Source organism: Apodemus sylvaticus, chromosome 4 (assembly GCF_947179515.1).
Source record: "Apodemus sylvaticus chromosome 4, mApoSyl1.1, whole genome shotgun sequence".
Classification (NCBI taxonomy): domain Eukaryota; kingdom Metazoa; phylum Chordata; class Mammalia; order Rodentia; family Muridae; genus Apodemus; species Apodemus sylvaticus.
This window is the reverse complement of record NC_067475.1, coordinates 4,214,656-4,235,701: the sequence shown is the minus strand read 5'-3', so window position 1 is coordinate 4,235,701 and position 21,046 is coordinate 4,214,656. Positions and strand designations below refer to the sequence as shown.

At 37.4% G+C, this 21,046-nt stretch overlaps 1 non-coding gene across 1 annotated transcript; it reads right to left on the bottom strand.

Annotated features, from left to right (window-relative positions):
* Positions 1-20,078: 20,078 nt before the first annotated feature.
* LOC127683778 (U6 spliceosomal RNA) lies at positions 20,079-20,185 on the bottom strand. Its single transcript, XR_007977584.1, has one exon. It is a non-coding gene; the product is annotated as a U6 spliceosomal RNA (small nuclear RNA).
* Between the last annotated feature and the right edge of the window lie 861 nt (positions 20,186-21,046).

Below are 21,046 nucleotides of genomic sequence, written 5' to 3'. Positions count from 1 at the left end.
ATATGAAGCACTGCAAGAAATCCTGTCCATATGCCATCAGAACACTAGAGTTCTTTCATAGTATTGACTCAATTAAAAATCAAAAAATTATAAAATGGCAAAAAAGGAATCAATAATCAATCTTTATTTTGTTGTTGGTATCTCTATATACCTTCTCCTGGCTTTGAAATCATTTGTTGACTAAGTTGGCATTAAACTCTCAAAGGCTTGCTGCTGCCTTGTGAGTGCAGGTACTATTACCATGTATCACCATGCCTGATGGTCAGGAGTCAACTGATGTTGACTCCTTAACAACAAAAAGAATGAAATGCTATAGTCAACATATTGTAGAGCTGTGGAAGCATAAAATGCCATGACTCACACAGAGTAGGGTGTGGTGGACACAAGTGAGTACTTACGTCATAAATGGATAGAGATATACACTTACTTATGCTATTGACTGCATGGACCTTAAGTCACCTTTAACAACATACGGGCACTTGGGTATCTCTAGTTAAAGCTGTAGCATTTTTCTGAGTATCTGAGGTCAGAAATTCCAGAAAATATTAGAAAATAAAGCAAAAATCCTTTGAAATGAGTTTTACAGAACAAAACAATCACTTTGTAACAGTTACTTTCTTGTTGGAGACCAACGTCTTAAAAACTCAGACATTTTATATGCTTGGGGTCATTTGGGAGAGAAAGTAATCTCCTCAGGACTTGTCACCTGCTACATCCATTTGACATTATGTCCTTCTTCCCTCAAAGTGACATCTGAGTCGAGGAAGCAGATGATAAGAGAGAGCATGTCCTGCAATGGACGGGTCCTGACCAGGATTTCTCCATGTGGTTTACTCAGCTTGGATAGCCCTCTCCTATGGGATGCTTTTAGCCTTTGCTGCTGTGATAAGACCAGTATCTTCAGTGCAGTCCCTGCAGGACATGTGACCTCTCTATCATCTGAGTTCTCTTGGAACTCAGAAAAGTTGCTTTCAAGTCATTTTACCTTGATGCAGGGAGCCAGCACTTCCTCTCCAAAACATTTTTATGTACCTGTACTTCATACTTAGTCCAGTTTAGTCAGTGTAGGGAATCCTGGAAGCATGGCAAAGCTAGCCCTTAATACATAAAGTATTCTGCATTTGACTGTAATTTAGGTGCAGGATTCTGTTTACCAAATAAGAGTCATGTCTCAGATGACTACTCTCCTTCTTAACCATTCTCACCTTTTGCTCCATTGTGGGCAGAATCTGGATAGTTGTTTAAGCTTACTCTATATTCAGTTTATTGTGCTTGCCAGCATTCAGCTCAAAAGAGGGTTTTTTTGTCGTAATGGGGATAATGCAAAACTTATATCATTAACAGTGGATTTCCTGAGTGATGTGATATGCTTATTAGATGTGGAATCTTATTTGCTTGTAAGCATGATGAGTCAGTGCATATGTGTATGTCTGTATCACCTGGTGCTGACTAGCAGTGAGGATTTTGAAGCCCTAGGCTCTAGAGCATTTATTCCAACAGAGATAATAGTAAGTCATGGTAGATGGTAAGTCAGGAAAGTGCTTACTGTTCATGTTTGAGTACCTCAATGAAAACCCTCAGCTCTCACATGAAAGTCAGGCACTGCAGTGTTTTTGTAACCATGGCATTGTGGGACAAGGGGTTGTATGTCAGATAGGCATATAGATCCTAAGGACTTGTGGAAATGTTAATCCATCTGAAACAATGAATTGAAAGTTCTGTAAAGAGATCATTCTGACAAAATAATAAAGTGAAGAACCTCAAGAGACATGTTACCTATACTTCTGTCTTCTACACATGTGTATAGCAAGCACACTCACATGCAAACATACATGTAACTATATATGCTACACACACACAATTGTTTAAAAGTTCAGAAAGAAAAGGTAGTGAGTTAATATTACAAAAATTATGAAGACGTTTGTGAAAATTATATCATGCTAATTTTGAATTTGGACCTAATTATCAACTTGGTTCTTTCTCCTTTTCCCAGACTGTTTCTATTGTGCTACAGCTTAGTAGTAACTGAAACAAAGCAGGTCCCACAATGTGCCATGTATTTGGCTGCCTTGACCTTTATTTTCTTCAAGAAAAAAATCCTCTTTGTAGTTTCATAAAATAGATATATGTATTTGATGCAGACACAATATTAAAGCAAACACGCTCATTTTGATGAGTACATTGTTCTTTTCTAATTATCTTCTAAACCCATAACTCCAGACATCATTTTTCACTGGAAATGAAATAAGATCAGCAAATGGGGACCTGCCAACAATCAGATGACTAACACATACAAAACTGGTGGGCTTTGGTCTGGAACAGGAAACATTTTTTGGAATCATGGGATATTAATTAGCTTAATTAAATGTGATAGTGGAATAACTAAAGGAATATGTTTAGGCAAGGATATTACCAACTCACTGACTTAGGAAGGAAGCCTATGGCTTGTTGTCACCAAAGACAATTCTCTTCCTAGGTTTATACAGAGAATTACGGATTCAGCCATTGAGCTGAAAATTATATTTTATAGGATAATCCTACTTTGGGGTAAGATGAAGAAAAACAATGAACTTGCCTTAGGTCTGCATAGGCAGTCTGCAAATGTCAACAATGAAAAGATGAGGTTAGTCTGTCTGTTTAACAGGCAACCCCACTGCAGGAACTCAAGACAAGGGCAGCAGCACCTTCAATGCTGACTTTCTCCTTTGCTGTCATGAAATGCCTCTGAGGAGAAACAAACACTTCAATGTCCCTTCCTTGCTCAGCTCTTACAGCCTGTAAAGGTAGTCCTGCACCTTGGGCTGCATGTGGGCCTAATTTATGACTGACATTCTGATGGAGAGCTGCCTACCAGCATCTTTATCCCTTTGTCTCAGTTGAGTTATTGGTGAGCCAATGTTGCAATTGCAGAGAGTACGCCATTCCCATTTAGGCTGCCCAGACACGGGGCACGTACTAATAATGATTAAACAGACAGTAGCTGGAAACTGTGGGCTGAACTTTTTCTACTGAATCACAGAAAGGAGATGATAATGCTTTTAATAGTAGCACCTCTCTATTTCCTGGATATTTAGGTCACAAGTGAGTACAGTTTTGGCAGCTGCAGTGTTTTCCCCATTTAGATATAGAAAATGTGTCTAATTTGGTTCCCTAAAAGCCCAGTGGTGATTGGCAGCCCTCCATTCTACACCAAACACCTTCCTGTGAGGCATACACGGCAAGTTCAGGGTTCTTCCTCAAACACTATGATATCTGAAGAGCACAGACTATTTTTTAATTATTTTTCGCAGGAGAAAATAGGTCAGGAAGATTTTACCCCAAGAGACGAAGAGGGCAGGACAAAGAGAGGCTGTTGTCCATCTCTATGACCCATCTGCTTTCGGTGCTGCTAAGTGCCTTCAGACACTGACAAGACATATCTTGGCTTAAGATGGAGGAAATAGAATTTAGGAGCCCATGTCTATGGCAATTCAATTTGATTGGACTCCAGTAAAGTTAATGCAATATGACTTGAAATCAGGGCAATTCAATTTCACAAAACTGATTCTCCAGTTTTTGGTGGCATCTTGGTCTCCACCACTCTTGAGGGCTGGCTGCACAGAGAAGTTTTACACACTTAACTTTTTGAAATTCTATTGAGACATTGAACTATTTTTTTTTAACTAACTGACCTACCAAATAGTTTCTTTGATAATTAAGCTCCAAAGACCTTTCCAACTAGCTTATTTTCTGTATCATGGTACAGATTTTGAAAGAAAGCTGATGACTTTTAAATGAACAATATTCTTGTAATTATGCTTGTCATACATGATTCTATTCAACCTGCCTAAATATCTACCTATTATGTAAAATTGTTCTAGAAGGTTTTGAAAAAGGTTGATATTAAATTAAATGAATAGCCTTCTTTATTCAATACATGTGAATTATTACTAGTGAAAAAAATCTGTAAATATTTCCTGCAAAGGGCATAGTGATCTAAGAAGTTGGTCAATATCTTTGGTGTCTCTAGCCAAAAATAACATTATATATATATATATATATATATATATATATACACATATATATACATATGTATATATATATACATACGTATATGTATATATATATATATGTATGTATATTAGCCGATATGCTGCTGACAATTTCAACTCTACTTTATATGAAGGAAGATTTTCTCAGACTGTCTTGTTTCCTGGGTTCTTGCCAGTGAATGTTCTCAACATTTTGTGTGTGCACATAGGAAAACACTAAGTGACCAAAGGACCACTCAGGGGTAACATGATAAGAACTGAATTAAATAACACAACCACATTAGCTGTTGTGGGGGAAAAAAAAAACTATTTGAATGCCCTCATTGTAGAACTTTGCTGTCTTGTGAAAGTCGACCTTTCAGCTATATTTTATATATATATAGACTGTGTTTCTCTATTCCCTCTTTTCAGTGCTTGGGGCCTTCATGGTTGAACCTTGCAGGTCTGTGTATGCTGCTACAGTCTCTGTAAGCTCATGTGAGCATTAGTACTTTGTGAAACAAAAATATACTATTTAAGCAATAGATAATGACAATGATTAAAACCACTTTGCCATTTGCTTAATTAAAAAAGAAAAATAAGTTAATTTTATCTGAGATCTCTGTGTCAGTTTGGGGGCTCTGGGGTACTCACCTCTATCCCACACTCCAGCTGTCATTTCTGTTTAAATCAACACCTGTACCATGGAATTATCTTAATTTTTATTTTTTGTTATAGCCTGTTCTGTTTTGTATTAAGTCCAAACAATGTCACTTTTGTTAAAAAAATTCAATGTTGCTATTTTTCTTCTTCAGTTATAATATTGAGAATTTTTTCTTCACTTATTCCAATTTATCAGTGATCAGAATTAAGTTAGAAAACAATAAACTTTGGCAATAACATAGCAATTATGGTTAAGATTTGAATATGTGGATTTGTGACCCTAGTATTTTAAAATTTAGGTTATTGTCATTTTTACCTCTTAAGAAACACATTTCCAGCTTCTGGCTATAATAAATAGGGCTGCTATGAACATAGTGGAGCATATATCCTTATTAAATGCTGGGGAATCCTCTGGGTATATGCCCAGGAGTGGTATAGCAGGATCTTTTGGAAGTGACATGCCCACTTTTCTGAGGGACTGCCAGACTGATTTCCAGAGTGGTTGTACTAATTTGCAACCCCACCAGCAGTGGAGGAGTGTTCCTCTTTCTCCACATCCTCGCCAACATCTGCTCTCTCCTGAGTTTTAAATCTTAGCCATTCTGACTGGTGTAAGGTGAAATCTCAGGGTTGTTTTGATTTGCATTTCCCTGATGACTAGTGAAGTTGAGCATTTTTTAAGATGTTTCTCCCCCATCTGAAGTTCTTCAGGTTAGAATTCTTTGTTTGAATGGATGCAAAAAAAATGTGGTATATATACACAATGGAGTACTATTCAGCCATTAGAAACAATCAATTCATGAAATTCTTAGGCAAATGGATGGAGCTGGAGAACATCATACTCAGTGAGGTAACCCAGTCTCAAAAGATCAATCATGGTATGCACTCACTAATAAGTGGATATTAGCCTAGAAAACTGGAATACCCAAAACATAATCCACACATCAATTGATGTCCAAGAAGAACAGAGGAGTGGCCCCTGATTCTGGAAAGACTCAGTGTAGCAGTATAAGGCAAAACCAGAACAGGGAAGTGGGAAGGGGTGGGTGGGAGGGAGAACAGGGAGAGGGAAGGGGGCTTATGTGACTATCGGGGAGTGGGGGACCAGAAAAGGGGAAATCATTTGAAATGTAAATAAAAAATATATCGACTTAAAAAATAAAAAATAAAAAGAAACACATTTCCTAGAGGGCAAGTGTATTTACATTTGAAAGAATACTGCTTGTTTCCTCAGCAGTTCAATGAGTGGTGTGGAAACATCTCTGGGTCACACAAACAGCTTTAGATAAATCTCCTGTGATAACAGAAATATTGTCAAAACCCAGGCTCTCACCTCGTGAGATCACCAGCAAGGCCCAGCCATTGAAACTGCAACAATAGAGATCCACTTACCCATGGATTACTCAACTGCTCCAACAGCCTGAACCATGAGTTCATTTTCCATAATCTCATCTACCTGACATGTGCCTCCTCATAAACCAGCCTCAGAACAGCAATGACTCAGATCCTTCTTAATTCTTCTTTGCTACTCAAGTCTATATTTATCCAGCTTGGTCTTCCTCTGCTTAAAACTAAGTAGTTGGTATTCATTTAATTCTAGCAGTTCCTTAAATATTTAGCATTTCACGAGTGAGCACACACATTCTCTCTCTCTCTTTCTCTCTCTTTCTCTCTCTTTCTCTCTCTTTCTCTCTCTCTCTCTCACACACACACACATACACACACACACACACAACACACAAATTCATACAATCTCTATATTGTAAACTTTACATAAGCTCCATATTGCCTTGTGAAAATTTCAACAGCTTAATTATGATGGTAAAGACTGTGTTTTAATTTGGTACTAATTTAATTTGATACTAATTTAATTTGGTACTAATATATGCATGTTCAACTAGGTTTACTTTTTCTTTTTATGTAAGAAAGATCATCTAACTGTTTTTTTCCCTTTTATTGATTTTACTTTTGGTCATCCACTCTTGTAGTTCTCAGTTCTATGTGCATAAGTGTGTGTGTGTGCATGAGTGTGTGTGTGTGTGTGTGTGTGTGTGTGTGTGTGTGTGTTAGCTAACTAATTCATAAGCTTTCACATTATTTTGTCATACATTTTACCTTTGGGTGAATCTTTTGCCTACCACCTATCCCATGCCTGCTTAAACATTTTCATGCTCAATATTTGATGCTCTATTTTCTTATTGTTTCCCTTTCATTTCATTGAAAATTTCTCTTTATGTTCTCTCTCTCTCTCTCTCTCTCTCTCTCTCTCTCTCTCTCTCTCTCTCTCTCTCTCTCTCTCTCTCTCTTTCTCTCCTCTCTCCTCTCCTCTCTCTCTCTCTCTCCTCTTCTCTTCTCTCTCTCTCTCTCTCTCTCTCTCTCTCTCTCTCTTTCTCTCCTCTCTCCTCTCTCTCTCTCTGGAAAAAAACAAGGTTAAAAACAAACAAAAATGAAAGACAGACAGGAAAAAAGAAAGGAAAGAAGGAAGAAAGGAAGGAAGGAAGGAAAAAAGGAAGAAATGAAGGAAGGAAGCTAATGAGATAAAAATACAAAAACAAAACAGAAGTTGCACAGAAAACCATGGTTTTCATTTTGTGTTGTCAGACTACTCCTTGACATGAAACCTGTTCTAGAATGGTTGATATATTTAGAGCCATTTACAGGAGAAAAAAGTTATTTTTCCTTTCCCAGCAGTTATCAGTTGCAAATAGCTTCTTAATTGGGTGTGACTGTGTTTCTCTATTCCCTCTTTTCAGTGCTCAGAACCTCCATGTATGAACCTGTGTAGGTCTGCATATGCTGCTACAGTCTCTGTAAGCTCATGTGTGCATTAGTACTTTGTGAAAAATGGATATTATTTCTTTAGCCCATCCGCATCTTCTGACTCTTAAAATATGTCTATATCCCTTTGAAATACTTCCCTGAGCCCTGAAAGTTAGGTTCTGATGGAGTTATTTCATTAGGGCTGAGTGTGTCAAAATCTCTCTTCCTTTGCAGTTTTCCACTTGTTATTATCTGGGATACTACAATCTATTGTAGTAAGAAGCTTCTCTGATGAGTGCTGAGCAAGGCATTGAACTATAGATATAACAGTATTTCTTTAGGGGCTGGATTATTGCTATGCTCATTTAGCAGAATAGTAGTAGTAGCTTTTCTCTGAAGCCCTTGGCCTATCCAGTCTTAGGTTCCTGCCAGGTATGGGTTCCATCTCATGAACTGAACCTTAAATCCAACTTTAGAAAGTGATTGATTTCTCTCATAACATGTGTGTCATTATTCTATCAGTATATCTTGTAAGAGGATCACTATTGTGGCTAGCAGGGTCTGTAGCTACAAGCAGTATGTGCTAAACCATCTGTACCTCCTTCAAAGTCTTTTCCCACAACAGCCTCCTCCAGTTCTGCAGACATTCCCTCTAACTTACATTCAAATCCCAATTTCCAAAGCTAGAACCCACACAGGATAGGGAATATGAGGTGTTTGTCTCCCCTGGGTTATCTCACATGTGTTATTTTCCAGTTTGATTTATATTCTTACTAATTTCATTTTTCTTTACAGCTCTATAAAATTCCTCATTGTATGTATTAACCATGATTTCTTTACTCATTCTTAGATAATGAACATCTAGTTTGATTCCATTTCATGGTTATTGTTAATAGAGTAGCTCTTGGTATGGATAGTAGATATATTCAAGTGTCTCTGTGTTAACAAACAGAATTCACTGGGTGTGGACCAAGCCATGGTATCAAGAGAATGTGTGTAAGTGTGTGTGTGTGTGTGTGTGAGAGAGAGAGAGAGAGAGAGAGAGAGAGAGAGAGAGAGACAGAGACAGAGACAGAGACAGACAGAGACAGAAAGATTGTGTATGTATTTCTGTATGTCTGTAAGTCTCTATGTGTGTCTGTGTGTCTGTGTATGCATTATTCATACATGCCCTCACATGTGTCATATGTGTGAATTGGATGAAATAGCATGAATGGAATATGAACCAGGAATAATTTTATCATGAAAATCAGTATACTTCAAGTGTCAGAAAAATCCTAGATAAGATGCTTAAATATTTAAGTGATTAATTTTTTGTGGATTTTGAAAAAATAAGAATAGAAAATTATCTTCCATTTTAAAAGGCCGATGCCTGTCAATTAATCTCCCCATTTGTCTACACAATCCATGGAGTGGTACTTGATGTTCGTGAGATTCTTTTTCTAATGTTAGTAGAGTTGTATATTTTATCATTTCACGGGGAGATCATTTTTTCTGTATAGGAAAATACTCCAGAATGGAAATTGATATTTTCCTTCAGAGATCCAAGTCTGGAGCATTGAGCCCACATGATATGCTCCCTGTCATGAGTGGATCCTGGATGTTTACATAGTGAGATAGGAGCATGAAAACATTGGGGTGTGTTTAATACAATGAACAGGCCCATTGGGAGGCCAGGCTAGTTAGAGCACAAGGACATTGGCTGCTCGTGACAGAATTGGGGCAGAGATAATGAGGCTCATTATTTAGTGCAATGAGAAGTGATGCCCAGCAAAATCTCCACAAAGTAATCAGATAGACTATAACTAAACAATGCTCAATAATAAGCTACATGCGCCTATGTATCTGTACACATCTGTATACATGTAAAGATAATCTTTTCAGATATTTGATGCAGGCAATACAGTATTTTAAATATGATCTGCAAGCACAAACATGTACTTCCAACATAAAAACGCATGCATAGTTATGTACTATAAATTTTTTATGAAAAATTACTATTTTTGAAATTATCAAGGTGCACTAATGGGTTTCTGAGTTGTATGCAGGAGCAAAGTTTGCATTATGACTCCATCACATGCATTCCTGCCTTATGTTACATGACAGTAATGATTGGCCACTGCACTGAACTTGTTGTCTTGCACCTTTTGAACATTCCAGGATAATGCTGAAAATAAAATCATAGCTTGTCAGAAAAATCTAAGGATGGTTTTGTTTCTGACACTGAAGTGAAATAAGAATTTCATGTTATTAGGGCAGATGACAGTTCAATCTGGGAAAGCAAAGGCTCTTGAGAATATTTAGATGTGTCTGTTATCTATTTTATATGAAATAGATGGGCTTTGGATACACTAGCAGCATCCCCACACAATTTAATACTTTAGGAGTTAACTCTTGCCGTTATTGTTGAAATTATCAAAGACAATTTCATGGTGACTTTATAAACATTGTTTGGTGATGCTGTGACTGCTATGTCATGTTGTTTTATATATCACAAAAACAGTCATTTGACACAGCATGAAACAAAGTATTATTGCAGGGTCTATGGCAATATACTATTATTTGTTTAAACTTTTTCCTGCAAGTGATGTTTTAGAAGAAAGACCCATGACCTTCAGAATATAATATTCTGATTGTAACACTGATACTACAGAGCTGGGTGATTTCCACATGTTTTGATTATATTTGCTACAAAAATATCAATAATATTTATCTTTCAGATTTATTGTCTTTATGGAAGTCAGTGTGAGTAGGTTTTTCTAGCTGAAAAGGTTCATTGGTGAATGTTGAGGTCAACTGCCTCTTATTCTTTCCACAAGATATCATGGAAGGACTAAACTACTAAAAATCAAGGGAACGGTGGTATTCTTAGAGATGTGAATTTTTGTGCTAAATCAAAAACAAATATAGAATATTTTCTCATATGATAAAAAGAACATTAAACCCCTATTATGATTCTTTTAACATTTGGAGAATATGTCAAAACTATCCAAGAGGGCCCTGTATCTGTCAGAAGGACTTCTGAGAAAACATAAAGTAAATTTAAAATTAAATAATAATTACAGGGGAGAGAAATTCCATATAGACTATTGTTTTCCTTAAATAGAATCTCAATGTACACATTAAAAATAATGTCAGCAGGAGTAGGAATCATGTAGTCAATTCTCTGTCCTTCCATGTCCACATATCTAAACCAAAGCGGTACTGTTGAAGAGGTCCTCAGTATGTCCAGGAGCTTAAATATGTTTACTGCTTTAGCCAACACCAGCTAATAAAGTACAGACTGAGCACAAGTATTGCCAGTTAGCTGAAAAATTCCCTCTCTTTGCTCAAACACAAGCAGTGAATGGGTGACCTAGTATATATATAGTTTGTTTTAATCACTGTTCCCTTGCCATAAAAAGATGCCATTACCAAGACAAATCATGAGAAAAACCATTCAATTTGAGGCTTGCTACACTTTCAGAAGCTGAATTCATTATTATCATGGTAGAAGACATGGTGGCAATCAAGGCAGACATAGTGCTAGAGAAGTAGTTGAGAGCTAAATCCTAATCCACATGCACAAAGAGCAAGACTGGACTTGGCAAGGAATTTTGAAACCTCAAACCTACTCAGGCCATAGCTCTTAATCATTCTCAAGTAGTGTCACTCCAGAATTATTACTCATTCAAATATATGAGCCTATGGTAGTCATTTTTATTCAAACCACCACATTCTACTCCCTTGCCCCTAAAGGCTTGTAACCATATCATAAAGCAAAAATGCATTCAATCCAAGGTCTTTGTCCACTAATTAATTCTTTATTCACTTTACATTCCAAACTCAGCAATGCCCTACTCCTAACCCCACATAGCCCTTCCTCTTATCCACCTGCCTCTTTGCCTCTGAGAAAGAGGATATCTCCCCCTGGGTAGCCACCCACCCTGGAACCTCAAGTCACTGCAGAACTAGGCACATCTCCCACTGAGGCCATCCATACAAGGCAGCCCAGTTAGGGGAACAGAGTAAGGGTAAACCCTCAACTTATAAAGTCTTTATACTATTTCACAGTTTCAACACTGTTCAGAAAGACAAATTTGATGTCCTAGGGTGTGCTGATACCCAACGGGGCCTTCCTTTTCTTGGGAGAGGCAGTAATGAGGGAAGGGAATAGAACTGGAAGGGGAAGTGTGACCAGTTTATAAAGTAAATGATGAATGAGTGAATGAAGGAATGAACAAAAACATCTTTCTAAAAAGATGAATTTTAAGAATTTTTATGAGACTCACAACAAACTCTAAACACTAAAACCATGCAAAATCAAAAGGCAGATTATATACTTCTAACATACAATGGCACAGAATATACATTAACATTGAAAAGAGAAGCAAGGCAGAATTATGAGGGAATAATGGACCAAAGAAAAACAAAACGCAGCAAAGCAAACTCTGAATTTGTTATCTAATGTCAAAGGATTCCTCAGCAGAACTTAGAAGCTTTGGCCACACAGTTCTGAATTTACAGTCAAAGTAGAGGTTGTAGAATCTCTCCTGATGCCTCCTCCCAGTTCAGTTACATCTGTGATTCAGTTATATCTGTGTCATGTTTGTTGTTGTTGTTTTGTGTTTTTGTTTTCTTTTTTCATACTTTCCTTCACTGCTTAATCTTTCCCTGGATTCTTTTTCACAACTTTGAAGTTTAGTTTGGTGGAGTCTTTCCCTGAGGCCCTCACTCCTTTTATTCCACTTAGTGTCAGGCTTTTCTTTAAATGGACTCAGCTCCATTACACTTCGCCATGTTCCTTTTCTCTTCCATTTGTCCCACTTTCTTGTTTTCATACTAGATCTGCATAAGAGTGACTACTAGTAACAACAGGAAACAGCGTTATTAGACTATCTTGACAGCTCCTCTATCAATATCATTTATCCCAAACTCTTAAACTCAGCCTCAGAAAGATTCTTTGGACAAGGGTAAAAACCAGCCACAATCTTCACCAAAATATCAGAAGAATGATCTGTAGGCCACTTACTTATATTCATCCCTCTGCAGTGACTTAAGCTGTGTTCTTCCAATCTTAGATGTCTTAAGTTGCCCCGGTGCTCCCTCTCCACGCTCACCTAGGCTCCTACCAGGATATCTCATTAAGTCCCCATAGAAGCATCCAGCCATTATTCTACTCAAAAGTCTCAAAGCCTTCCATATTTCTCCAAAAACTAGCATGGTCAGGCCTATCATAAATATCCCATCCCTACCTAATTAACTACTTCTCCCTTAGTTACTATTCTCTTGCTGTGAGGAGATGTCATGACCAAGGCAATTCATTCAAGAGAAAAATTTATTTTTTTTAATTTTTTTCTTTTTTTTCTTTTTCTTTTATTTTTTTTATTCGATATAATTTATTTACATTTCAAATGATTTCCCCTTTTCTAGCCCCCCACTCCCCGAAAGTCCCGTAAGCCCCCTTTTTAATTGGGGCTTGATTACAGGCTTTTTCCATTATCATCAGGGTGAAGAACATGGAGGCAAACAGAGCTACATCCTAAATTACTTTTGAAACCTAAAAGTTCACCCAAGTGTTATAGAATCTCCATCAAGACCACACCTCCTAATATTTTTCAAGTAGTGCTACTCCCAGATGACTAAGGATTCATTTATGTGACCCTCTGGGGTCCATTCTTATTCAGACCACCACACCGTGTTTATACGGAAAATTCTTGTATTTAAATGATAGGACTAAAAGCAGTAGAGAAAACCTAAACAGTACTAAACATAGACCCAGAAAAACAGACAATCAGCATCATCTCTATGTCGTAAGAATAAATATAATCAAATATTTTTGAAAGTCTTAACCATGAGTGGGTCAGTGAGAGTTGTTTCCTTATCATCATGGAGAGGAAAATGCAGCTCCAAAAACTTCACAAATGCTATTTCTGTGTACATAAAGGAAGGGAAGGAGAAATAACAGATGTTCTGATTAGATTTGCATTAAAATGCTGACAGTATTTCTATCAGAACTTCAAATAAAAGGCTTAATTTGATACTAGTGACATTTGCTTCTCCTCTATGGAACACAACCCAGAAACAGACTTAAGTTAAACTACAGAGTGCATTCCTAACACATGCCCAAACAATTTTCTTGTCATTACCAGGATCTTGCTGGAAATTCTATGAGACAATTTTTTTCTCTGTGGGTATATATGAAAAATTAAGTATCTTACAAGAATCTGCAAAATTAATGATGAAGAAAAATAAACACCAAAGAAAATATCACCACAAGAAGCATCACATCTTAGAAAATACTTACACCGTTACTAGTTTCAAAGAGAAGATGTCATCTGAAGCATTATAGGTGAGACAGGCCTGTTATGCTCAGGGCCAGGCTGCATGTATCCCTTCCTCTACAATGGGACATGGATGAACAAAGCCAACATCTCTCCTCTGGAAATGGTACAGCTCTTTTAATGGTTAAAGAAGAAAATGGTTGCATATGCTGTGAGAAGAATACTGAAGGAATCTGCTAAGACTGAATAGAAGAATAGCTTATTTGCAATTCCAAAGAAGATCTCAAGTTACAGTTAGAATTTCTGGAAGAAGCTATAATTTAATGAGGCTTTAAAGATGCAGAGCATTTGAGAGAAATAGAATCGGTTTTGAAATGCAGTAAGTGTAGTTTTCTAAATATTACATGTAATTATGTGCAAAGATTTACAAAAAATTTCAGCAGAATAGCATACTGAATGATAATGCCATCGTGAGATTCATATGACTGGTGTAAAAGAATGTGAAACTGTTAAAACAAAAGTACCCATTTTATAAACATTGGAAAGTTTTATAACTTATAAACATAACTACAAGCAATGACCTGGCAAGTGCTTTTCCATAGGTAATTGCTAATACATGGATGACACAGTGAGTTTGTGGACACTCTGGCGCTGTAAGAGATGCAGTAGAAACCTACAACTTTAGTCATTGAAGGTCAAAGGTTTCAGAGTTTCAGAAATAAGATGAAAATTCATGAACAAAAAAAGAAAATTTAAGAGCAAAGGAGTCATACATGTGTTGAATAAAGCAACAAATCTCTTGCTGCTGCTAAATGCATATTCCTGTACTCGACCTTACCTAAAATAAACTGATGGAGGATATGTAAAACTCTTCAGAACTGGAACAGTTTTCCTCAACCCAGAGAAAAAGGAAAGTTGTACTGAATAAAGTGGTTCCAGCTTCTGTGCAAAGCATTGGCTGATGGATGGATGCTAGAAGAGAGGCTGTCCACTGAGTCACCAGGTTCCATATTCCCCAACAGTAACAGACTTCATAGTTTGAGTTCAGATGACTTGATTTTCATCTAAAAGAGAAATTAAGCAGATTTTTGAAAAACAATACCGAATGCAATGTTGTTGCTCCCTATTATCATGAATATATATACATACATATACATATATATGGAAAAGTTACAGCTCTTTATATGACTCAAAACTTTTTTTTTAATTTTTTTTATTCGATATAATTTATTTACATTTCAAATGATTTCCCCTTTTCTAGCCCACTGCTCCCGAAAAGTCCCGTAAGCCCCCTTCTCTTCCCCTGTCCTCCCACCCACCCCTTCCCACTTCCCCGTTCTGGTTTTGTCAAATACTGCTTCACTGAGTCTTTCCAGAACCAGGGGCCACTCCTCCTTTCTTCTTGTATCTCATTTGATGTGTGGATTATGTTTTGGGTATTCCAGTTTTCTAGGTTAATATCCACTTATTAGTGAGTGCATACCATGATTCACCTTTTGAGTCTGGGTTACCTCACTTAGTATGATGTTCTCTAGCTCCATCCATTTGCCTAAGAATTTCATGAATTCATTGTTTCTAATGGCTGAATAGTACTCCATTGTGTAGATATACCACATTTTTTGCATCCACTCTTCTGTTGAGGGATACCTGGGTTCTTTCCAGCATCTGGCAATTATAAATAGGGCTGCTATGAACATAATAGAGCATGTATCCTTATTACATGGTGGGGAATCCTCTGGGTATATGCCCAGGAGTGGTATAGCAGGATCTTCTGGAAGTGAGGTGCCCAGTTTTCGAAGGAACCGCCAGATTGCTTTCCAGAGTGGTTGTACCAATTTGCAACCCCACCAGCAGTGGAGAAGTGTTCCTCTTTCTCCACATCCTCTCCAACACCTGCTGTCTCCTGAATTTTTAATCTTAGCCATTCTGACTGGTGTAAGATGGAATCTCAGGGTGGTTTTGATTTGCATTTCCCTAATGACTAATGAAGTTGAGCATTTTTTAAGATGCTTCTCCGCCATCCGAAGTTCTTCAGGTGAGAATTCTTTGTTTAACTCTGTACCCCATTTTTAATAGGGTTGTTTGGTTTTCTGGAGTCTAACTTCTTGAGTTCTTTATATATATTGGATATTAGCCCTCTATCTGATGTAGGATTGGTGAAGATCTTTTCCCAATTTGTTGGTTGCCGATTTGTCCTCTTGATGGTGTCCTTTGCCTTACAGAAACTTTGTAATTTTATGAGGTCCCATTTGTCAATTCTTGCTCTTAGAGCATACGCTATTGGTGTTCTGTTCAGAAACATTCTCCCTGTACCGATGTCCTCAAGGGTCTTCCCCAGTTTCTTTTCTATTAGCTTCAGAGTGTCTGGCTTTATGGGGAGGTCCTTGAGCCATTTGGATTTGAGCTTAGTACAAGGAGACAAGAATGGATCAATTCGCATTCTTCTGCATGCTGCCCTCCAGTTGAACCAGCACCATTTGTTGAAAAGGCTATCTTTTTTCCATTGGATGTTTTCAGCCTCTTTGTCGAGGATCAAGTGGCCATAGGTGTGTGGGTTCATTTCTGGATCTTCAATCCTGTTCCATTGATCCTCCTGCCTGTCACTGTACCAATACCATGCAGTTTTTAACACTATTGCTCTGTAGTATTGCTTGAGGTCAGGGATACTGATTCCCCCCGATTTTCTTTTGTTGCTGAGAATAGTTTTAGCTATCCTGGGTTTTTTGTTGTTCCAGATGAATTTGATAATTGCTCTTTCTAACTCTGTGAAGAATTGAGTTGGGATTTTGATGGGTATTGCATTGAATCTGTATATTGCTTTTGGCAAAATGGCCATTTTAACTATATTGATTCTACCAATCCATGAGCATGGGAGGTTTTCCCATTTTTTGAGGTCTTCTTCCATTTCCTTCTTCAGAGTCTTAAAGTTCTTGTCATACAGATCTTTCACATGTTTGGTAAGAGTCACCCCAAGATACTTTATACTGTTTGTGGCTATTGTGAAGGGGGTCATTTCCCTAATTTCTTTCTCAGCCTGCTTATCCTTTGAGTATAGGAAGGCCACTGATTTGCTTGTGTTGATTTTATAACCTGCCACTTTGCTGAAGTTGTTTATCAGCTGTAGGAGCTCTCTAGTGGAGTTTTTTGGGTTACTTAGGTAGACTATCATGTCGTCTGCAAATAATGATAGTTTGACTTCTTCCTTTCCAATTTGTATCCCTTTGACCTCCTTATGTTGTCGAATTGCCCGAGCTAGTACCTCAAGTACAATATTGAAAAGATAAGGAGAAAGGGGGCAGCCTTGTCTAGTCCCTGATTTCAGTGGGATTGCTTCAAGTTTCTCTCCATTTAGTTTGATGCTGGCTACCGGTTTGCTGTATATTGCTTTTACTATGTTTAGATATGGGCCTTGAATTCCTGTTCTCTCCAAGACTTTAAGCATGAAAGGATGCTGAATTTTGTCAAATGTTTTTTCAGCATCCAATGAAATGACCATGTGGTTTTGTTCTTTGAGTTTGTTTATGTAGTGGATTGCATTGATGGATTTCCGTATATTGAACCAACCCTGCATTCTCAGGATAAAGCCTACTTGATCATGATGGATGATCGTTTTGATGTGTTCTTGGATTCGGTTGGCAAGAATTTTATTGAGTATTTTTGCATCAATGTTCATAAGGGAAATTGGTCTGAAGTTCTCTTTCTTTGTTGGATCTTTGTGTGGCTTTGGTATCAGCGTAATTGTGGCTTCGTAGAAGGAATTGCGTAGTGTTCCTTCTGTTTCTATTTTGTGGAATAGTTTGAAGAGTATTGGTGTTAACTCTTCTTTGAAGGTCTGATAGAATTCTGCACTGAAACCATCTGGTCCTGTGCTTTTTTTGGTTGGAAGACTTTCTATGACTCCTTCTATTTCTTTAGGCACTATGGGACTGTTTAGATGGTCTAGTTGGTCCTGATTTAATTTTGGTATTTGGTATCTGTCAAGGAAGTTGTCCATTTCCTCCAGATTCTCCAGTTGTGTTGAATACAGTCCCTTGTAGTAGGATCTGATGATTTTTTGGATTTCCTCAGTTTCCGTTGTTATATCTCCCTTTTCATTTCTAAGTTTGTTAATTTGGATACTTTCTCTGTGCCCTTTGGTCAGTCTGGCTAAGGGTTTATCTATCTTGTTGATTTTCTCAAAGAACCAGCTCCTGGTTTTGTTGATTTTTTGTATGGTTCTCTTTGTTTCTACTTGATTGATTTCGGCCCTGAGCTTGATGATTTCCTGCCTTCTACTCTTCCTGGGTGAAATAGCTTCTTTTTGTTCCAGGGCTTTCCGGTGTGTCATTAAGCTGGTAATGTATGCTCTCTCCTTTTTTTTTTTGGAGGCACTCAGGGCTATGAGTTTTCCTCTTAGCACTGCTTTCATTGTGTCCCATAGGTTTGGGTATGTTGTGTTTTCATTTTCATTGTGTTCTAAAAAGTCTTTAATTTCTTTCTTTATTTCTTCCTTGACCAAGCTATCATTGAGTATAATATTGTTCAGTTTCCATGTGTATGTGGGTTTTCTGTTGTTTTTGTTGCTATTGAAAATCACTTTTACTCCATAGTGATCTGATAGGAGGCATGGGATTAGTTCGATCTTCTTATATTTGTTGAGGTCTGCCTTGTGTCCAATTATATGGTCAATTTTGGAGAAGGTACCATGAGGTGCTGAGAAAAAGGTATATTCTTTTGCTTTAGGGTGAAATGTTCTATAAATATCAGTCAAATCCAATTGGTCCAAAGCTTCAATTAGTTTTACTGTGTCCCTGTTTAGTTTTTGTTTTCCCGATCGGTCCATTGAGGAAAGTGGAGTGTTGAAGTCCCCCACAATTATTGTGTTAGGTGCAATGTGTGCTTTGAGCTTTAGTAAAGTTTCTTTTACGAATGAGGGTGCCCTTGCATTTGGCGCATAGATGTTCAGAATTGAAAGTTCTTCTTGGTGGATTTTTCCTTTGACCAGCAAGAAATGTCCTTCTGTGTCTCTTTTGATGACTTTAGGTTGAAAGTCAATTTTATCTGATATTAGAATGGCTACTCCTGCTCGTTTCCTGTGACCATTGGCTTGTAAGATTGTCTTCCAGCCTTTTACTCTTAGGTAGTTTTTATCTTTGACACTGAGGTGTGTCTCCTGTATACAGCAAATTGTAGGGTCCTGTTTCCTTATCCAGTCTGTTAGTCTATGTCTTTTTATTGGGGAATTGAGAACATTGATGTTAAGAGATATTAGGGAATAGTGGTTATTACTTCCTGTCATTTTTGATGTTCTTTTTATATTTGAGTGGTTATCTTCTTTTGGGTTTGATGAAGGAAGGTAACTATCTTGCTTTTTCCAGGGTGTAATTCCCCTCCTTGTATTGGAGTTTTCCTCCTATTATTCTTTGCAGAGCTGGGTTTGTGTAAAGATATTGTGTAAATTTGGTTTTGTCATGGAATATCTTGGTTTCTCCATCTATGGTGAATGAGAGTTTTGCTGGGTATAGTAGTCTTGGCTGACATTTGTGTTCTCTTAGAGTCTGCATGAGATCTGCCCAGGATCTTCTAGCTTTCATGGTCTCTGGTGAGAAGTCTGGTGTGATTCTGATAGGTCTTCCTTTATATGTTACTTGGCCTTTCTCTCTTACTGCCTTTAATATTCTTTCTTTGTTTATTGCATTTGGGGTTTTGATTATTATGTGATGAGAGGTATTTCTGCTCAGGTCCAGTCTGTTTGGAGTTCTGTAGGCTTCTTGTATATTCATAGGCATCTCTCTCTTTAAGTTAGGAAAGTTTTCTTCCATAATTTTGTTGAAGATATTTGCTGGCCCCTTCTGTTATAAATCTTCACTCTCATCTATACCTATAATCCTTAGGTTTGGTCTTCTCATTGTATCCTGGATTTCCTGGATGTTCTGGGATACAAGCTTTTTGCATTTTGCATTTTCTTTGACAGTTGAGTCAATGGTTTCTATGGTATCTTCGACATCTGAGATTCTTTCTTCCATCTCTTGTATTCTGTTGTTTATATTTGCATCTATGGCCCCTGATTTCTTCTCAAGGTTTTCTATCTCCAAAGTTGTCTCCCTTTGTGATTTCTTAGTTGTTTCTACTTCTGTTTTTAGGTCCAGGATGGTTTTGCTCAGTTCCATCATTTGTTTGTCTGTGTTTTCCTGTATTTCTTTAAGAGATTTTTGTGTTTCCTCTTTCATGACTTCTGCCTGTTGACTCAAGTTCTCCTGCATTTCTTTAAGTTTTTTTTGCCTTTCTTCTTTATTGGCTTCTATCTCTTGGGCCTTATTCTCCTGCATTTCTTTAAGTGTTTTTTGTGTTTCCATTAAACGGGTTTCTAGCTTACTCATGTTCCCCTGTATTGCTTTAAGAGAAAAATATGGAACGCTTCATGAATTTGCGTGTCATCCTTGCGCAGGGGCCATGCTAATCTTCTCTGTATCGTTCCAATTTTAGTATATGTGCTGCCGAAGCGAGCACATGACTCAAAACTTTAAAGATTATTGTTTCATATTCTGATGTTAAAAACTTACTGAAATTGAATTTAAAAAACAAAATTGATATTTTAACATTAGTATAAGAGAAAAATTATAGATGTGGAAATGATGCTAATTTAAACAAAAATACCTAAACTTTATTCATCAATCACATTTTAATGATAAGGAACATTTTAAAGTAGAGTATGTGACAGAGCAATTATACTAGACCACTAACAATTGGCTTCAGGTCTGAGGCAAGATCCCAAAGTACCAATGCCATGTGTTCTGCCTCATATGTACCTCATATGACTCTGACTTTGAGTCTTCAGATATGTGTATGTTTAAATTAGAGTACAGAAGAAGGTAAGAAACCACTAAGTGGCCATCTAGTTGGATTCATGATAATTGGGATACACTACAAATAATATGAATGGGGAAAGCAGAAAAAGGAACAAGAAGAGTTAGAGTGAGGCATGAAGGCCATATAAAGACAGATGTGGGGAGTGATAACTAAACATCTTTGAAAATGCATATAGGACTCACTATAGAGGCTTCCTAAAATATACACATAGCCATATACAAAGGGGTATAACTGCAGTTACATTTTAATGGGGAACAATGTCTCTCCTAGACACCATAGGCTTTAAGATAAAAAGTGATATGGAATGGCATCGTATAGATGCCCTTGGATATTATAGGCTGTTGCTGTTGTTTTTGTTTACCATCTAAAACCTGATATATTTGTCCCTAGGACTCAGACCTAAGACCAGAAGAAATCAAGCTTGTAGTTTCTTTCATACTGGAAAAAAAAATCCATAATGCCAGAATGATCTATGCACACTAGCGCGGAAGAAAAGTCAGT